Consider the following 21,569-nt stretch of genomic DNA (forward strand, 5'->3'; position numbering starts at 1 on the left):
TTACTTTTTATTAGATTACATGATTACAAACCCCTGCGGTTCAATCTCAAACCCCAGTTTGGGAATGGAATAGATTTTCTTGCGAGTTTGATCAATCAAAAAAAAAATAAAAAATAATAATAATAATAATAATAACTAACTAAATAAATAAATATGAATAAAAGAATAAAATAAAATAAAAGTAGCCCGAAAACATCACCTAATGTGTAATCATCCAATAGATCACGTTACAAACTACAATTAGTAATCAGTAACGGATTAAGTCATGTAAATAATACTTTGACTTTGAATTAAAACCAGTCCATTTGGATGCTAATGCTTGAGCCTTTAGGTGACAGCATGGGTTTTTGTAATGAAAAACGGTCCGCAAACTGTAACTAACTAGGACTGCAGTAGCTGTATTGAAAAAGTTTCAATTACTGTTGCTACAGTTCGTTTGGTAAAATACAATGTACAATGGTAAAGTGATTACACGATTGAAATATGTTTGTAATAATTGTCTGTAATGTTAAGATGTTCAAAAAGGCAATACTGTAATCAGGGTTATTAGAGTTAAATAAAACTAAAATTAAAACCATAAAAATATTTGTATTGCTTGAAGTCAAATAAACATGAACTGAAATCAACTAAAGTATAAAATAATTGTATTTATTAAACAGTTCTCATTTTAATTTAGTTTAACTCAATGCATTAAAATAACTAAAATGAAATGAAATTACATAGACAAAAACGACTAAAACTGACAAAAACATACAACAAAATTACTAAAACTTTAATTAAAATTAAAATGAAAACTTATATATAAATATATATATTTGTAACTGATTACATATAATCACATGTAATCTGGATTGTGTAATCAGATTCCAAAAAGTATGTACTTGTAATTACATTTTAAAATACTAATAATGTTACTTTTTATTAGATTACATGATTACAAACCCCTGCGGTTCAATCTCAAACCCCAGTTTGGGAATGGAATAGATTTTCTTGCGAGTTTGATCAATCAAAAAAAAAATAAAAAATAATAATAATAATAATAATAACTAACTAAATAAATAAATATGAATAAAAGAATAAAATAAAATAAAAGTAGCCCGAAAACATCACCTAATGTGTAATCATCCAATAGATCACGTTACAAACTACAATTAGTAATCAGTAACGGATTACAATGTGTAACCTAACTAAGCAGCACTGTATATAAAGTATCTGGACAAGGCTCAGAACGCAGAGCAGTGCTTTGGAGGAAGTACGCGTTTATATCAGCGTCCCAAGGCAAACTTTTGGCAGTGTTTGAACAGTTGTTGAGAAGAGAGGCTTCCTTGAGGTTTATGGCCCCTTGCATGGGTTTGACTTTGTAGGCCAGGTGCCGCTCCGCTCCGCGTTGAACCCCAGCGCGTGTTTTCCAGCGCGCCTCTGCAGTGAGACACGCAGCCGGCTCGACGCGCAAGCCGTCTTTCTGCTCCTGGATCGAGCTTCACTTCCCGCAGTAATACGAAACGAGTGGAATTGCACTCAAGTTTTTTGAAAACGACTGAGTGTGCGGAAAGTCCCGTCCCGGTCCCGCAAACGGGCGCTCAGAGGTAAACGGGTCGGGCCATCGCGGCGACGAAGAGGCGCGGGACTCTGATTTAAACGCGCATTCATTGCGCTCTGCCCGAAACCGAGTGTTGCATGGAGCGGGACAACCCCAGCTGTTGGAAACGACGAAATGCTCCTTTTTAATGTGCCCTGGGTGCTCGCTTTTCTCAGCTTTCCATATTCGTAGGCCTAATGTGGGTTTGTGGACTGCGCGGATCTGCGATCTACCTGAGCGCGCGATGAAAGTCTTTGTGCGCTGATTTAGAGGTGACTTAGAAACCCTCGCTTTTTATTGCGTCAGTAGATCTGCTGGGACTGTTCCTCAATCTGTGAGTATCATTCACACTATCCATATCGACATTTTACGCACTACGCGTCTGAATACCGTGGTTTTTTTCCCCCTCTCTCTTTTGCATTTCTACACATCCACAGACTCGGGTGTTAAAACACTGGGACAGGAGGATCAAGATCTCACTTAGTACTTTTTGAAGATGTAATTAAAGGGTTGAAAGCATGCAGGGTCGCCTAATTGTGCGTGCATTGTTTTCAGTAATGTAAAAACGGGGCAGTTTATCTTTGAAATACTTTTTTTTTTTTTTTTTCTTTGAAAAGAACAGGATGAAGGCCAGATGGGATTTCGGTAGGGGGCAATACATCATGCTTATCTGTCGTGCAGTTATCTCTATAGGACAAATGCAGAGACCAGTGCAATACAATGAAAATTTATGGGGCAAAAACACTAGCATAGCACAGAATAGTATCGCAAACTATAGCTAAAAGCCCACTTTAATTTTCCATTCTGGCTTTTGTGACTCACAATATGTGTGTGTGTGATTTGGCATATTACAATATTTTATTTATATATTGAAATAAATAAAATATTGTAGTATGCTATTTTGGGACAAGCCCTTTTTCAATAAAATTGCACAAAATAAATTTCAGTTGATTTTGTTTGCCTTTTGAAGGTCGATGCACTGCAGCTAAATTAAGATCATTTTACTGCACATGCATTATTAACCATGCTATGAGCTGCTCATGTCACAGTTATCTCCTGAGAAACACACTCATGGAGCTCGCGTTTGTCATTTGAATCTATGCAGAGCATTTGATGGTGTATCTTCTGCTGTTTGCCACATACAGGCAATAACACAATCAAATGCAAAGATTTGTAATGGAAACGAAGCATTTTCACATTTTGCCTCGATATATTACGTAACTTAAAAAAATACTTATGCAAGCTTCAGTTTGGATCTTAAACAGCAACACAGTTGTCACATTTGAATTCGGATTAGGTGTTCACAGAGGACGTTCAAAAACAGTACAATAGAGCACAGCTAAATAAACCTGAAAGCAAGCTCTCATGTACAACATGATGTGACACATGAGCACAAACAATAAAAAAAAAAACTGAATGCATTTGACTTTAATTAGCCTACCTAATTTGGCAAGTATGCAGATAACCTAAAGATATATAAATAAATAAAGGACTCATCCGCATGGAAACCCCTGCAGTTTACGTTTGAAATGTATGAAATGTTCAGCCTCATATCTGTATTATGAGTCATTGTTTAGTTCATTTGAATGCAGAGAGTGAACTCACATGAACAAATGCGCAGTTGTGGCGCGCTCCATTTGTTGTGCATGTCTTTAGAGGAAGTGCCATCTCAGCTCACATCAACTGTCTGTGATTTCTAGCGCTTCGTTTCCAAGCGTGCATTTACATAACAAAGTGCTTGCTAAAGACTTGAACCAGCATCACCACCACCACCACCCACTCTCAAAGTATGGCTAAACTGAGGCGCACAGTTAGTCTTAGATCTTAGAAATGTAAGCGTTTTGCCATTTATACTACACTTTAAAAAAAACAAAGACCGGTTCTTTATTGGCGTCTACACTCTAAAAATGCTGGGTTACATACAAACCAGTGCTGGGTAAAATAGGGACAAACCCAGCAAGTGGGTTGTTTTGACCCAGCGGTTGGGTTACTACCCAGATTTTTTCAAGTAACTAGTAAAGTAACGCATTACTTTTTAATTTACAAGAGAATATCTGAGTTACTTTTTCAAATAAATAACGCAAGTTACTTTTTTTTTTCCCAATTTATTGACTGACAGCTCTCCTGTCCTCATGCTGAGAGAAATCAGAAGATGCTAGTGTAGTTCTAAAATAAATATGAATATGCATTAATTCATCTCACTCACAAAAAACAACAACACATATTCAGTATTCCTCAAAATTAATAAAAATAATGGAACTCAGAATATGACGCAAACCTGCAATAATTAAATGTTAAACAACACAAATATATTTTATGTATTTAATCCCATTCTATTAACCAATGTCTTTGCTTCTGACCTTCGATGATCCAGTTCAACCGTACTAATAAGCACAAATTACTCTAGACACACATTTGTGTCTTTTTTTTTATTGCTGAAGTGTGTTGAAATGTCTTCTTCTGCATTCTACTGTACGGACGTACATTTACTTTCCCTTCAGCCTGAGGCTTATTCATTTCACTTTTGGTGTGAAAAGGCTTTTATATTTGCCAAAAATATAATTTTTTTTTTTGTAATAAAAAAACAAACAAGCAAGCCCTGTCCATATTTAAAAAGTAACGCAAAAGTAACGTAACGCAATACTTTCCATAAAAAGTAACTAAGTAACTTTTTTTTATGGAGTAACGCAATATTATAATGCATTACTTTTAAAAGTAACTTTCCCCAACACTGCTCGTAGAGCTGTTACAGGTACAGGTTAGACCGTAACCACACTTTTCATCAGTATAGTCAGCTCAAATGTATTTGTTTAGCACCTTTCACAATGCACATCATTTCAAAGCAGCTTCGCAGAAACTCAAGATGCTAATGTTTATAAGATCTTCATGCCTTATAGTTGTCTTTAGCACATTTTGCAGTGATAAAAGCAATCAGGCAGTATACCATTTGCTATTAGACATTACTGTCATCCAAAAAGAAACGAAATGACTGATTGTTGAAGATTCTTACACTTTTATTAAAAGAAATCCTGTATGATTTGACAGTTGTTGGTGGAAACTTTGGTTACCAAGGAGACAACAGTGATCTGAGAAATGTGTACGGTTTTATCAATATAGACTGTTTTAATCGCAGGAGTTGACCTAATTGATTCCCTTTCGGCAGTCCACCGGGATGATTAGACTATTGATTAGATGTTTTGATCTTGATCATGCTCTGTAACACACGTAATGAGTTGTGGCACGCATTGAATGTAGTTTCACACTCTGAAAGAAAGCTGTTGTCGGAGTCGATAACATTGTGGGGTGTTTCTCCCACACTTTGCATTTTGTTCAAGTCTCTGCTTGTGGTCCTTTTCTTGATCCCATCCCACTGCACTGTCAAAATAATGCTAAAGAAAGCCAATGCTTTGAACATGGACATTCAGAAGAAAACTGCATTGCAAAGAGCATTCAGCTATATCGTATTACACCACTGGTTTCTTTAACCGCTATTCACCGACTCCATCCGCCAAAAGACTTTGTCTGTCGAAAGCAATAATGGCTCAAGAACTTGGGGCGAAAGGCAGAAGAGGTTAGTACTCGGAGCTGGTGGAGAAAAAAATGGTATGGAGCCGTCTGCAATGAGGAACGATGCATCTGGAAAAATTCAGTTGATGCACTTCATGCATATGGAATGTTGATAATTTTTTAATGCTTCTCATATTACGTACATAGATCATTAGTTTACAATCATTAGGGTTATGAGCTGACAAACGTGTGAGTGAGGATTTCTTGACCTAACTTGCCACATGTCTGTGAGTCCTGTCCTCGTACATGTGTTCACAGCAACCTTTGACTGCGCTGAAGTAATTAACAGTTTCCCCACAGCGCTTTTTGAATTTGTTTCACTCCTTAAAGTCACAAGTCTAGTCGATGAATGCATGGAGACTGATCTCTAGTTTGCTAAAGTTCCCACAAAAATGATGCTCAAGTGCTTTGTGTATCTTATTTCTGCCGTCCTAGAAAGTCTTGTGTCTTTCTCGCGTTACTGCTTAAACTTAAAAGCTGCCGCTATTATGTGCTGTCAAAATAAAAATAATTCTAAAATGTGATTTTTATGGTTCACTCTCAGAAGGCAAGGTACAAACGCTGTCACTGGGGCGATTGGCCTTTTCAAAAGATGCTATGTACCTTTAAGGAACCGATATGCAACATTTAGCGTTAAATAAGGTACAAATTTGTACCATTTAAAAAGGATACCACCTCAGTGACAGCTTTTGTACCTTCTTTCCAGAGTGTAGTTGCTAATACTAGTACGTAGTATGTATGACTAACTACTTTTTCTTTAATGCACTAAAATTACAGTTCTGGTTAATCCGTACACATTAGGAAGTATATTAGAGAGCAAATTGCAAACGAAACCAGAACTGTATGCATTAATCTTGTGGTGTATTCTGTAAATGACGGACCCAGAAAAACTTTTACAATTTTTATCACAAATACTTTTAAAGATTTGTTTATAGAGATGTATGTACAAAATCTTGAGTTTTATAACATGCTTGTTTTTATTATAGTGCATGTTGAGTGTTTAATCTGCTGTGTAATAGCTGATATGTCGATACATTTTAATGCAACAAGCAACCGTTCTGAAAACGACAAAACATACTGAAATGTGAACATAACTTAAAGAAAGTGTATGAGTTCAGACTGTCTTATCCCTATTTTGGATGTATATTACAATTTAATGCTTTTGAAAATGTACAAAAATATAGCAATATTTTCCCATTAGGTTTAAGCAGATGACGTGAAATAAAAATGTAATATTTACAAATTAAAGGATATGAGAATTAATCCATACTTATGTCAGGAATAGACATTATAGAGAATATCAGTAGCCAAAGTGCTTTGACCTCCACGAGAAGTCTATAAAGGAAATAAAAAAAGGTAAAGAAAAGCCAAGTTGTAATGGTGTGTTTGTATGTGCCAGCGTTTTTATCCATGCAAGTTCAAGTCACTTTCTGCAGAAAAATGAATTCATAATATAGCTAAATAACCAAAGGGAGCATGAAAGCTTACTTTGCATTTACCAATGCATACTGTGAATGAAAATATACACCTACCAATAGCTTCTGCAGATCTTCACAAATCTTACTTTGCTTGTGCAAATACTTTTGCAATCTTGTAACTTTCATAAAAAAAAAAAAATTGTAAGAGTCTTTTTTGTAAGGAGCTGAAAAACCCAGAGCTTTTTGAGTGACAATGATGAGAACTATTGATCATCTAACAACTTTTATTTTGTGAACAAAGGCAATTAAAATAGAGTTTTCAAAGACAGCTCTGTCAAAACCCTCTCGTCTTGATTATTAGACTGCTTTGTATTCCAAGAGGCAGAACAAATCTCTACAGGTCAGATTTCTTACAAAAAAGAAGGCGCGCTAGTGTCCGCTGCGTTCCTGTCGCTGTGTTCAGCTGGTGAGGTGTGCTGGAATGCCACAGATTCCTCTGAAAACACAAACCGCTTGCATGGCCATCGTCACTCATCGATTCACTAATGAAGGCTAAAATGTTGGAGAGGAAAAAGTGCATGTTCCTGTAGAAGTGTTTCTCAGCAGATAATCTGTGTGAAAAGAGATGGCAGAAATGCTCGCTGCACAGATGACTGTCAGACGATGAGTGTGCATGAATGTTTTTGTTCAGTGCTTTAATTCTAGATTCATTCAAGATTTTTTTTATTTGTCACATACTCAGTTATATATATATATATATATATATATGGTACATAACCAGTAGTGAAATGTAAGTTAGGTCCGCTCCATAGTTTGTGCAATTTTAGACAAGTATAAGACCAGACGTTGAGAAGAGTTGACGTGATTTTGGTGACGCTGGAATTGAAAATAATACACTTGTTTGGACTTTTTTGGAAAGACACTGAATGGAAATGTGAGACTTTGAATGGCACATGTATCTCTAAATGAAATTTGGATGGGACTTTTAATGAAAGTCATTTGTGCTCTAGATGGATGGATGCAGGGACTAAAATTAACACCTGCCAAGCACCAAATGTGAGTAAAAATCAGCGTGGGTGAGTAAATGAAACCGTGTTACTCGCCAGTTGGCCGGTAACTTTTAAAAATCAATTCTAACAGTTCTTGAGATGATATGGTTTAGTGTTATTATTATATATGATGTGATATAAATATGTACTGCACTGTGATCTTTTCACATGAGCTGTTCATGTGCAATTTTTTTGCACATGTGTCTCGATCGCAGTAAATGTAATTCTACAAACTTTAAATTATTTGTTATTAAATATTTTGTAGTTCAGTAGTGTTAGTGATATTTATTGATTTAAATTTTTTATAATAAAATTGATTAACTAATTATTGCAAAAAAGATCTGCCTGTTTTTATTTTTATGATATTTTTTTTATGAAACAACGCACATAGTTTCATGGCTGGTAAAAAAAAAAGGTAGGTCCTGGAATAACACAATAAAACTTAGATTGTCTCATTAGTCATCTTTAATCTCATTTATTATCAGTACAGTACAATAAACCTAAATGGAATTTGTACATGTGTGTATGTTTCTGAAGCTGTGCATGCATAAAACCCTTTGTTACATGCCGTTACTATGTTAACTTTGTACGCTTCAGTGGTGCTAAAGCGACGGTTCATACAAATATCTGTGAATCCTAATAAACCATGTTAGTGAAATGAGCTTGGTGGATTACAGAGAAATGCAAGCGTAAAACCAAGCTTCGCAACCGCACCCTTTTTCTCCATCATAATCCTGACATTTAAAGTCATGCACAAAGACACTGTGCATGTTAAGTGAAGTGTTAGCAGCTGTGTTGCACACCTAATGTAAGTGTTGGTGAACGGGACACATTAGCAGCGTTTGAGAGAAGAGTGTTTTAAACACACAGGTGTGAGTGATGGATGGCAGCGAGAGGCCTTCTGTTCTGTATGAAGTGCTGTGTTGGAGCGGTGGATAGCAGGCTGATGAATGGTTAAAGGTCTTGTAGCTCCATCTATCAGGGACTAGCATTGACCTGTGAGACTCTCCGGCGGCCCCGGGCTCCTGCACCAGAAGAAACGTCTGCATTAACATACATCGAGACCACAGGCTCTTCAGAGGCTAACGAGATCATATATTTGTGCTCCTCTGTGGGAATTTCTAATTAATTTGATTGTTTTAGCTGAGAGGAAGTGCACGCAGATATTGGCAGGGAATGTTGCATATATTGTGTGTGTGTTGGTCAAGATAGTACTAGAGTCAGCTGTCTTGAAGTACAAGTAGGGCTGGGCTCTATGGCCAATTTTTTTTCTCGCCATATCATACTATATATTGATATTTATCAGGATATTCATTTACCTTTAAAGGGACGGTTCACCCAAGAATGAAAATTGTCATCATTTGCTGACCCTAGTTGTTCAAACCTGTGTGAGTTTCTTTCTTCTGTTGAACACAAAAGAAGATATTTTGAAGAATGTTGGAAACCAAACAGTTGATGTGTCCTGTGTATTTTTTTCCCCCCATACTATGGAAGTCAATGGCTACCGTCTATATTCTATATACACCCCTTAGGGGTAAAAAGGTACAAAAGTGTACCCTCCGAGTGACCGCTTTTGTACTTTTTATTTTATTTATTTTTTTTTCCTGAGAGTGTTGAACAAAATTAGCTGCATTTAATGTTTTCATTGCAACTTCCCCCCCAACCACCCCCCGCCCCCAGATATTTGCCCCTTATGCTTTTCCATTTCCCTAAATTGATGATGAAATCAAAGGTGCCCTCTATTTCTTTATGGATGTGAACATGAACAGATGCAGAAAGCCACATGGCTGTGGTGTTTAATTCTTTCCCTCCCTCTTGATTGGCACTGATTCGTTCCATTTTAAACAGGCGTGTGAATAAAGAGGCATGACCGTCCTGCTATAGATGCGATGCTAAAGCGAGTGTGTTGATCATCCAGGCGAGCAGGAGCATGGTTGCTGATTGCTCAGGGTTTTAATTATGGAAATCAGGAGCTCTTAAGAGTGCTCAAATCTTTGAGCTATTTGTTAATGGTGAAAGTCATAAAAATTATACATTGAGTTTTGTTGCACTGCAGCCAGAGATTTGTTTAACACTTGTGGTCGTATACAGTAACATTTAACATGCATGGAATTGAAAAACAATTTCTGCATTATAAGTACAGACAGCACATTTTATTGGCATTTATAATGTCAAATTAATACATAACAAAAACGGGTAGCCTTTAAAAAGTAACAAATGTTCATTTGCTGTGAAAAAAAAAAACTCTTATTTTTTTGTCCCCCATTGCCAGTAGGTTATCACTGCACAAATCTAAGACATTCTTTTTCGCGTTTAGACCGGTTTAGACAGCGTTTCCCCACAATTTTATCAATAAAATTGCTTAATCGCTGAAGAGCTACATTATCTTTCTCAACAAGGAGCTGGAAACATCATCGTTTCTAAAGCAATTAAAGCTACAGCTTCACTGTTAATAAAGAAACGCGGCAAAACAGTGGTAATTCATACATGCACAGCCCCCCCCCCCCCCCCCCCCCCCCCAAATAAATGTGGGCTTATAGGGTCACTTCCATTATTTACTGTTGCAGGCGAGGAGTATTTCTTGTTTTGTGTGTTGTGATGTTTTAAAGACCTTCATTAACTGTCAAGATGTTGAGAACAAATTAATACATTTACGCTTCCCCCCCCCCCTATTTTTGTAAAACTGCTTTAAACATCCCTCAGGAAGCTTTTTTGTTGTTGTATGCATTATAAAATTGGTTTAAAATATAGGTTGTGTGCTTTATCACTGCCACCTATTATTGGTTGTCGACTGACACTGCAAAGGCCGATATATCGGCCGATATTTGGCATTTTGTAGTTATCGGCATCGGCCGATAATGGAAGCGAAACTTTTATGCTTCCTTTTTATTATTATTTTTTTTAATCTCAACTTGTGAATTTCTCTAATTCTATAATAGAATTACGGAATCAAAAAGTTGCATCTAAAAAAAATCTCTTCATTTTAAATTTTTATAATTTTTGTAAATATATTATGTAAAATAAATATAAATTTTATTTCAGCAATTGTTATGCATGTATTTTAACTATTTGTAAATTAAATAGTAGGATATCATATGTATCGGCCACAGATATCGGCAATCAAAAAATCCATATCAGCTTTTAGCATTGCTACATGCCATATTAACACATTTTTATGCTATTTTACACACTTACGAAGCGAGATTAATTAAAAGGTCTCCTAGGCAGTTTTTTTTCCCATTTAGCTGTTCTGTGTTTTTTTTTTTTTTTCTCTCCAGAAAACACATCATCATCTTGTATTGCTGAAGCAGAAAAAGCTCTTGAAGCGGCAGGTACTTGGGTTGGGTTCACCGTGCCACTCTTCAGTTGAAAAACCTTAAGTCAGACATTTTTATTACTTTGCAAGTTAATTTAATCAGTCTTGGTCACACTCATGGGTATCTTAGGAAATAATGAACTATACTAAATGTTAGAGTTTTCAGCTCAGCTCTACTTTTCTGTAGTGTAGAGAAAGCGCATGGTTGCCAGGTTGGGAAGATTAAGTAAACCACTGGGCAAAAAAATGTGTCTGTTTAAGAGAAAAGCTCTGATTGGAGGATTTGAACTCTTGACATCTACCATGAAAGCTTGTGGAGGCTTGTACCCAATGCAAGATAATGCAAATGCCAAATTAAAATGAAGCGTTTTCAATATAAATAACCAACAGGCAAACATCGCAGACAATTATTAAGCTTAGTAAATCGAGAGAAGCAGAAATCGCGATTAAAATGCGATTCATTGTGCAGCCCGACTAAACAAATGGATCTGCTCTAAAGTCTAAAGATGAATAGTGCTGATCGCTTCCTTTTTTATTTTTATTTTTTTTCTCAAAACACAAACCTTGTTCCCATCTTGTCCTCTTCACCTAAGGCTGGTTATAATGCTCTTTTCCTGAGCTGTCACAGGCTATGCTAACAACCAAATAGTTATCTTGGAAAACACTAATAATGACTGTGAAATATTTAATAATTTGTTTTTGACTGGGACCCGCAGCATTGCCTTGTTCTTTCTGCGGTAACTAAGGGAAGCTGCACGGATACAAGAAGGAATTGTGTTCTGGGGGACAGAAGAGGGAAAAGCAGGAGTGGAGGATTGGGAGCAGAAAATGAATTCGAGTCTTGCCATCCAGCAGAGGCTTTTCTTTTGTCCATTTGTCATGAAAGTTATTTTCTTTCTTTTTGAATTTCAACTCAATAGATATAAATCTAGTGAAGTTGTGGTGACTGCACTTTTGTTATGCTTTTCTTTGGCATTTATGAACGGAACATTGGTAAAAGAGCAAAGTAACTGAAGTACATTTGAAAGAGTAGTGTCTTCATTATTAGTGTGAAATGTAATGCATTGCTTATTCATGTTAAGAAAGATGGATGTTAAGAAAGTTTTGGTTACACTTTACAAAGAGGTTTTTTTTTGTCAACATTAGTTATCATGAACTAGCGAAAGCTTCTAAAGCATTTATCATTCTTAGTTTGTTAAAGGGATGGTTCACCCAAAACTGAAGATTTGCTGTTAATTTACTCAGCCTCAGGCCATCCAAGAGGTGACTGTTTTTCTTCAGTAGAACCGTAAAGAAGATTTTTAGCTAAAACCGTGCTCCTTGGTGATTCAGAAAATGCAAGTCAATGGCTACCGTCACTGTGAGAGTCAAAAAAAACATATCGGACAACACAAAATGAATACCCGTGACTCCTGAACATATATATATTGAGGTCTTATGAAGCAGAACGATCTCTCTGTGTAAGAAACTAAATATTATTTACAACATTATTACCTCCAGAGCCTCAGGCAAACGGTCCAGAGTGATGAATCCCGAACGAATCATTCTTTTGAACCGGTTCATCGGACTGAACAGTCTGAATCAGTTCGGGGCTCAAGCAGCACAGATCTACAAGTTACTCAATTAAAAGTCTCTTTTGGATGCCTGACAGTCACTCGAATTGGAAACAAGCCAAAATACCGGCATATAAACGGTTCTAGAAATAGTTTAGACTCGAACCACTTTTTATGGTTTGTCATGGGTTATGTAAAAAGGTGGGTTGATTAAAATTAATTTATTCACTTTATATGCTATGGACATGTAAAACATCCATGTTTCACATCATTATTGGGTGCTTTAATAATATTGTGTATGCGTGATGTCGTTGCGTGCGTTGCGATGATTGCGTAAACGAACTGGTGAATCTGTTATTTGAACCAGTTCATTGAAACGAACTCTCCGAAAGAACCAGTTCGCCAAAAAGAATCACATTTCCCCATTTGTCTGAGGCTCGGATTACAGGTAATAATGTTGTAAATAATGTTCAATTTCTTGCACCGACTGATCGTTTCACTTCATAAGACCTCAATATATCGTCAAGACAAGAGCGAGACACGTACTGTATAGATTCCATAGTTGCACACAAATGGCTTAATACAATTGGAAACAATTCAATGCCTTTGCCAAAAATCACTGATGTTCACCTGCTAAAGTGGAGCTGGGGATTCATAATGTATGAGTGAGTAAGAGTAAATTTAAAGGGCCACTGTAACAAGTGTCTAAAGCGGATTGGAAAGCATCAGATCAAGGTTGAATAATGTGGTCCATCTGAGCTAACGCAATGCTTGATATATATTACAAAAGAAACAATACAGTTAGAATCCAAACGCTATATCACCAGTGTGAAAGCACTTAAATTTGTGCTGAATAAGACGGGTCAGCTCATAAATTTGGATTAAGTCTGCTTTGTGTTCTGTTCGCGATCTGCTTACACAGTTTCCCACGAACCGAGCAATATTTCATGAGTTATTCCACTGGAATGCACATCTCTCATTTGTCTTCCACAATCCTCACTCACATCTCACCAGCTGTGTTTTTGGAGGGGATTTATTTATATGTTTATTTTCTTCCTTTCATTCACTTTTGAACCCAGTATTAGCATTGTTTAGTGTGGTAAAGTAGAAAAACGCCATGGAATCGGTACCTTTTTACTTGCCAACACAACAAAGCATGATCAAATAATGTCTGAACAAAAACTGAGCAAAGAACTGTGAGCTTTTCAGAGCTTGAGAGTGTAATAAATGCACAACTGATGGCTCTACTAATGCTGAGATGTAGTACTGATTATTGTATATTATTTGCTGTATAAAGGTTCTCTGCTGAGCCCGTTGTATGAAACCGTTGAATATTGACGTATGCACATTTCTACATCAAAGATCACATCTATAAATGAGGTTAAAATAACAGAATTTCTCTGCAGCAGGCGCAGTTTTGAGCTATTTTGCCACATGTGGCATCTGTTTTTAAATATGTTTGTGTTGTCATGACATTTTTCTTCAGTGTATCTTTTCTTCTATATTTATTGATGGCATATTTGATTGTTTCACTTGTTTGAACACTATCAATAACTTTGATATTTTAATAACAGAAGCTGTCAGTGAGGTGGTACCTATGCCTTATTTACCCCTAAAAGATGCATGTTAGTACCATATTGGTGCGTTTTGAAAGGGTGCCGCCCCGTGACAGCTTTTGTACTTATTTATTTATTTTTTTTCTCTCCCTGTGTAGGACCGGAAAAGATGCATGTTAGTACCATATTGGTGCGTTTTGAAAGGGTGCCGCCCCGTGACCGCTTTTGTACTTATTTTTTATTTTTTTTCTCTCCCTGTGTAGGACCGCTTTTTGTAATAAAATAAAACATTTGCTTACTTGCAGATCAATACTCTAATCTTTTTTTTTATTGACTAATGCTGGCTAGTTGACAACATAAATATAATGATGTCAGGCTGATATTTAATCTATTTTTGTTCTTAAAACCTAAAACGAGTACTTATGGTAGGCTTATACATAAATAATATTTCATTTTACTCAAGGGTGTTAAAATACAAAAAGCTTTAATACATAAAGGAGACATTTTATTCTGAGGAAAATAGAGATGCACATTTTTTTGGTAAATTCTTCTAACCAGTAAACCAGGTATTATTAAATGGTTAACCTACAAACAATAAATCAGGGTAAATGTATAGACTTTTCTTTATAAAAATTAAAGCAAATGCCATCTGTCAAACAAATAAAAAATGCATTATAAATAAATGAATAAAAGCTGTGTAATTGTTAGCTGTCTATATAAACCACAGTCAAGTGACTGAATGTGTTGGGCATGCTGATCAAAATCACATTGATCTTTTGAATTAGTTGTGATTAATTTTAGAAATCCATGATTGATAGAGAAAGGGATTTCAAAAATATCTTGAATAGAATCTGTGTTCTATCAAATGTGAAGTTATCTTGTGAATCTTATGACAGTTGGGTTACTTTTTGACACTTTTATAATCCTCTTTGGAAAAAAAAAATACAGCTTTATGTCTTTAATTAGCTGCGTTTGAGCTAAATTTTGGATGCAGCTTTCCATCTCATTTGTGCCTGTTTCACTTGCTATGCTTGCATGTATGCATTCTTTATTTTCTCCCATCTTGGTCCTGGCAATTGAAAATAAATTAACATTCCAGCTCTTTTATGTTCTGCTTCTTTAAGCCTGTCAAGAATACTTGGAGACGAACCCTGAGAGGTCAAGCGACACTCACTAGTTGTCAATCATCCTGGTTGACCCGCCCACCCTTTTCTTTTGCTTTTCCATTCTTTTCTTCCCACGTTCATTCAGTTCCTCCCTGTCTTAGAAACTCTCAGGTAGCTCTGGGATGATTGTCACACTCACAAACAGAGCCATATTTGATCTCAAGTCCTCCAGGCTGCCAAAAATAAAAGGAATGGTTTAATTTTCATTTGATTACATTTTAAGAGTAAATTTTATTTTTCCTATGCCTTTGTATTATTACCACCACTTTTGATGAATACATTTTTATTAAATAATAAATCCAGAAAAATTAAAGCACACAACACAGAATTTAAGAAAAATATTTAACATTTCATAGTGCCTTATTATCATAAACAAGTAATAAACTATTAAGTTGTTAATGTTTTAAAGCTTCAATTGATTAGACATGCTGTTTGATTATTAAAATTTAATTAAACCATTAAAATTGAACCCCAAAAATTAAAATAGAAGAAAAATAGTGGAATTTGAAGAAAAAATAAAATGTATTTCATAGTGCCCTAAAAATTCATTTTTTGCTATTCTTTTAATAAATTGCTGATTTGATCTAATCACTTGCACTTGCGAGTTAATGTATTCCTCTTATCGGCAAGACATATGAGCATAATTTTTCATATTGGGCCAATGCCGATATTTACATTTTCTTTTTTAAATTCATCATCGGCCGATTCCGATAATATCGTGCATCCCTAGTATGGAATCAAATGCTTGATATTGTCTCACTGTGCATGTTTCTAGTATTTCAGATCTCTCCTTCATGGAGAAGTAAATAAAAATTCAAGCCTCAGTCAGGAATGGCGCAAAGCTCTCTAAAGCTATATAATCCTTTTATTTCAAGTCAGAACAAATCCAGTCTGAAATCTGCCAAACAAAGTGGTGTTTATGGGGATGAGAATGGTGGGCTCCTGCGATTTAAGCCTCCAGACATACAGTGAGCATGTTTCTCAGCGGTGTGAGCGTTTGAGCGCGATGATGAAGAGAAATAAAGCATGTTTATCCCAGTCTATCAGCGTCTTCAGTCTCAGCAGGCTGAGGGATTTTTATATATCCGATATATCGGCTGATATCTGCCATTTCTCAAATATCGGCATCGGCCGATAAGTTTTTCTGTTTGGCCGATGTGTTCGAGGCGGGACTTTTACTGTGACGGCGCCGAGAACGGCTGCGGCAGCGCCTGAGCACACAGTGCTCACATTCTCCCTCTTGTTCGCTGTTGTCATCCAGTTCTGTCTAATATGGGTAGAAGTCTATCTAATAATCAGATAGAACTGTTAAACAAAGGAATTAAATTAAAGGTGTTCTGTGACGGTCGGTCCTATGGTCCGTGTGAATTGAATACGGACCGGAGGAGAGTTCAGCTTCACTGGAAGACGCGTGATCGTCAAACTTTAAACTCGTGACTGATTTCAAATTATGCTGCGCTTTATGCATTTGCCCACTGTCATATTCATGTCATTTTCACTGTGTGCTGTGTGTAAAATGAGTGTTACTTTGGCTTTATTTGAAAAAATATGATTCCCAATGCACACAAACGTCCCAGAATACTCAGTGCCCTGTTGGTTACAGTGTTTACTTCCATTTTAATTATATTTTTATTAAATATTTATTTATTTATTTGTGAAAAATATTTATAATCCATTTTCAAATTTCTTAAATATGAATTAAAATAAATAATTATAGTTATAGTAATTATAATAATAATTATAGTAGTGGTTTATAGTTTAATAAGATTAGAATAATAGTATTTTTCTCACACACACCTATTTTGCTTCAGAAGACATTGATTCATCATCGCGTGGATTACCATCATATTCATTTTGTGTGGTTTTTTTAAGCGTCAACTTTGAGGAACCCATGCACTTGCATTTTATGGACTAACAGAGATGGATTATTTTTTCCAAAAATCTCAGTTTGTGTTCATCTGAAGAAAGAAAGTCATACATTTGTGGTGATTTAGATGAGGAGAGAATTCGTTTTTGGCAATTCTCTGGGTGCTTCAGAATTTGCGGTGTTGTTTTTCGGTGTTCAATGTGCCCTTGCTAATTATTTAACAATAAATGCATTTAATTAAGTACAAGCGTTTGATTTCTAAAACCACACTGCTTCGGCATGCCAAGTGTGACATTGCACAAAATTGTTTTTGTTCTACACGGATGTCTGATCTGATGCTAAATGCATCTGCAAGAACATTTTGTGCTATGAAACATAATTAAATTTAGTCTACTGTATGGAACGTTTTGTTCAGACTTTTTCTGTCTCTTTTCAGCAGAGCTGTGAATATGGCACAGTGTTTATATTTGGGTTCATTATAAAATAATCAGTGCACTTGATGATGAAGGAGCTTTGATGAAGCACTCTTCAAAGTGCACCATTGCACAGGATTCCTACCTGCGTTATAAATGCTGAGCCAGTGCATTGTAAGTTTGTAAGTTGATGAAGTATCTTCTGCAATTTTAAAATAACTTAAAAGAAATACCAATTTAAAAAACTGTTTATATATGAATATATTGTAAAATGTAATTTATCCTGTGATGGAAAGCATCATTACGCCAGTCTTCAGTGCCACATGATCCTTCACAAATCATTCTAATAATAATTGGTGCTTAATTATTAATAATGCTTCTTATTATAATCAATGTAAAAACAATTTTTGCTGCTTAATATTTTTGTGGAAACGTAACCTTTTTTTTTTTTTTTTTTTTTTCAGAATTCTTTGACAAATAGAAGTTTTAAAAAATATATATATAAATCTTTTGTAACGTTCAAAATGTCCTTTCTGTCCCTTTTGTTCAATTTAATGCGTCATTGTTGAGTTAAAGTATTATTATTTTTAGTCTTATCCCAAACTTTTGAATGGTAGTGCATCACAGTTTCCACTAAAATATTGGGCTGCACATCTGTTTTCAACATTGATAATAATCAGAAATGTTTCTTGAGCAGCAGATCAGCATATTATACTGATTTCTGAAGATCATGTGACACTGAAGACTGGAGTAATGATGCTGAAAATACAGCTTTGATCACAGAAATTACATTTTTAACGTATATTCCCATAGAAAACAACTGAAGACTGGAGGAATGATGCTGAAAATACAGCTTTGATCACAGAAATTACATTTTTAACGTATATTCACATAGAAAACAGCTATTTTAAACTGTAATAATATTTCACAATATTGCTGTTTTTACATCAAATGTATTCAGCCTTGACAACTTCTTTTGAAACATGTGCAGATAAGATATGATTCTGCAGTAGGGCATTTCAGTAACACAACCTTTTCTTTTAAAATGGTGACCGAGTCACAACAACCGAGTACTTTGGCTATGAGTTTTGCAAATCTGTGCACATTTTTGTTCAAAAATCTGGCTTGTAATTGACATCGATTTACACTCTCCCAGCCTGATGTTTTGAAACATTTGATTTGATATGAGATGGCTGCTTTCATCTTGCATAAAGAAAAATAGCTTTTGTTGAATTGGTTGACAAAGTGAGGACTGCACAGTATTTCTGTAAGCCATATTGGTTTTTGGCTGCTAATAAAGGTTTTTCTGTATCACTGATGTTGGCTATTTAATTTTGCTCAGACCCCAGATTTCACATGTAGTTTTATCTTTGCAGTCATCTAATGCTCACTCGTGAAGTGGCTTGATGAATGCAGTTTTTCTCAATGTGTTGATGCATTTCCAACTGAAACAAGAAGTCAGGGTGGTATTGAAGATCTTGTTCCTTTTTTTTAATTTTTTTTTTTTAATAAATATCCAGTTGCATTTCATTTACAGTTAGAGCCAGGCAAATCTGCATTTGATAGCTTGTGACAGCCACTGTTGTATTCAAATGGATTCCCTCTTTAGGTTTGATATAAAACTGGTATTGTGGCTTTATGTGATCATCAGACACTTGTATGTGCCATTATAATATTAACATTTTATGAAAATCAAGCTCAAATGAAGTTACAAGGTTTTTGACCAGCGAATGCCAGAGATCTGTGTTTGTCCGTCATTAACGGCTGCATTTTCATCAACTTACAGGTTATAAAGTTTATTGTAGCTATATGGTTGCACAGTTTTTTGTTGCTGTTGAATACATTTGGCCAAAATCTCATGGTATAAAAGATGAAGTGCTATGCACAGGACAGTATATTAGCTACAACTTCTCTTCGAACTCGCTCTTCAAACACACGCACACAAAAACATTCACTTTTATAGACCGTGTTTCCGGAGTAAAGAAAACGCTGTACTTATTCAAACATCAGTTCTTTATTTATCCTTGCATTGTGAATAAGCAGAGATCGGAGTTACGAGGTTTCGCTGAGAGTCTGAGGATCCGATGGCGTTACGAGGTTTAGTCACAAGCTCTTTTGAGCCATCAATCCCATTACCAACACATCGGTCTGATTACAAACCTAGCTACTCGGTGTTTTCAGATTTTACAACTTGATGTACAAGCGATATGATTTCTGTTTTGGTGATCCCAATTCACAGTGCTAATTATTTGTCTTTAATGTGCTTTCAGACGGAGCATGAATGGTGAAAGGTGGAGAGCGGCATATTGCTGATGTCTGCGTGGCCTGCATACTGTCTAGATCCTCTTTACAATCTGAACTATTGTCCAGCATCTGGAGACGCTCTTGAATAACCAACATGGCTACTTCACTGTGGAAACGTCCCTTGGTGCATGGGCTTGTGTTAGCCGTGATTTTTATACAAACTTCAGAAGGTAAGACCCTCTGCAATGATGATGGCATTTTTAGAGATATTGTACAGCTGTATTCAGTGAATGTGGAACACTTTCCAGCACAACGTGTTAATGGAGGCTATGGAGACTCTGCTGTAAAACGGCTCTGAAAGACAGTAGTGTCATTTTTTTTTAGCTCACGTCCGTTCAGATTAATAACAATGTCAAGTTCATCTGTTTGAAATATTGGCGTTTTTGGTTTTAGCTTGCAAATTGAATACGTTCTGCTTTGATTCTTCGATGTGTTATTTCATAGTCCTGCGCAGTCGATCCTGAAATTGTAGACATGTCTGTTGAGTGCATGAACTCAATTGGCAATCAGAGTTAAGTTAGTCAGAATTCACTCAAAACGCCAGAGATCTGTGCTCTCGTGGATCCTCTCATTATAACAACGAGGTTTGAACATGATGTAAATAATTAATTTTGCAGTGTAGGTCAAGTCATGTTTCACAGCAAAATCAAAAATGTGTTTTTCATGAGGGATAAGTGAAGTTATTAGCGCCTCGGTAGCTTGCTTTACTTTGAAAACCTTTTTAGTGTAATGAAAAGAACATGTCAAGTACATTTTTTAAGAATACATCAAGTGTGTTTTTGCTCTACAGAATTTAATGGCCTAAATAACAAAACAAAAAGCAATCGCATACTCTCTTTTGAATAAGTAATTACGACTGTTAAAAAGTATGTTCTGTGTTGTATGAATGTAATCCGGCTGTACTACATTCCTCATGTTGTCATTGCAGTGATCTACCTGCGTCACTTTGCTGTCCTTCACAAATCCTCTCCCATGGCCTCATGGGATAGTAAAGTGTCCTTTGGATTAGGACCGTAACCATCATAGACATTGAGGAGGACAAGCCCCCCCCCCAATAACTACTAATGGCCAGACTACCCAATATCTGAAAGTCTTGCACTGATCTGCTGAACTCCATTACGCAGCACGCTGTTTTTAGGATGACAAAAAGTGTCATTTTTAGGCTGGTCACAGTATCAGAGCGTGACTTCCAGCGCAAAGCATCAGTTTAATGTTGAAAGAGATTTGACAAGGTTTTTGAAGTTGCAAATCATTTTAATACTAGTCAACTGTTTTATGATAGAAATGTTAAATGGCTGACAGCTATATCCAGTGATGCAAACTACTAATATGGCCATTTTGAGAGAGAGATGAAAGTTGCGTGTGAGTGACCTGCATCAGCGTGTCTGTCTCTACAAACTGTGAGTTTAGTTACTTTAGTTGATTTTACCCCCTTGTTGCTGAGAAATATAAAGTAGTGATTCCGTATAGAAGCTATTTTATTAATAAAAGTCAGCTTTGACAAGAAGTTTCTGTGCTCCTGGATGTTTCTGTGTGTGCGCTGTGCGATCTCCGATCTGTGTGTTTGTGTGTGCGCTCACACGTCAGTTAAAGGATTAGTTCACTCCAGAATAAATAAATATTTCCTGATAATTTACTCAACCCCATGTCATCCAAGATGTCAGTCTTTCTTTCTTCAGTCGAAAAGAAATTACGTTTTTTTTTAGGAAAACATCTCAGGACTTTTCTCCATTTATAATGGACTTCAATGGGGATCAATGGGTTGAAGGTCCAAATTGCAG

General features: G+C 36.0%; 1 long non-coding RNA gene across 2 annotated transcripts; it reads left to right on the forward strand.

Annotated features, from left to right (window-relative positions):
* The first annotated feature begins 1,247 nt into the window (after positions 1-1,247).
* Positions 1,248-21,094, forward strand: LOC107562855 (uncharacterized). Of its 2 annotated transcripts, XR_001606038.1 has the most exons (4): positions 1,248-1,913; positions 7,575-7,620; positions 19,755-19,958; positions 20,717-21,094. It is a non-coding gene; the product is annotated as an uncharacterized lncRNA (long non-coding RNA). The 2 variants fall into 2 exon arrangements; XR_001606037.1 differs by lacking the exon at positions 7,575-7,620.
* The last annotated feature ends 475 nt before the right edge of the window (positions 21,095-21,569 follow it).

This window comes from Sinocyclocheilus grahami, unplaced genomic scaffold, assembly GCF_001515645.1.
Source record: "Sinocyclocheilus grahami isolate Dianchi unplaced genomic scaffold, SAMN03320097.WGS_v1.1 scaffold844.1, whole genome shotgun sequence".
NCBI classification, from domain to species: domain Eukaryota; kingdom Metazoa; phylum Chordata; class Actinopteri; order Cypriniformes; family Cyprinidae; genus Sinocyclocheilus; species Sinocyclocheilus grahami.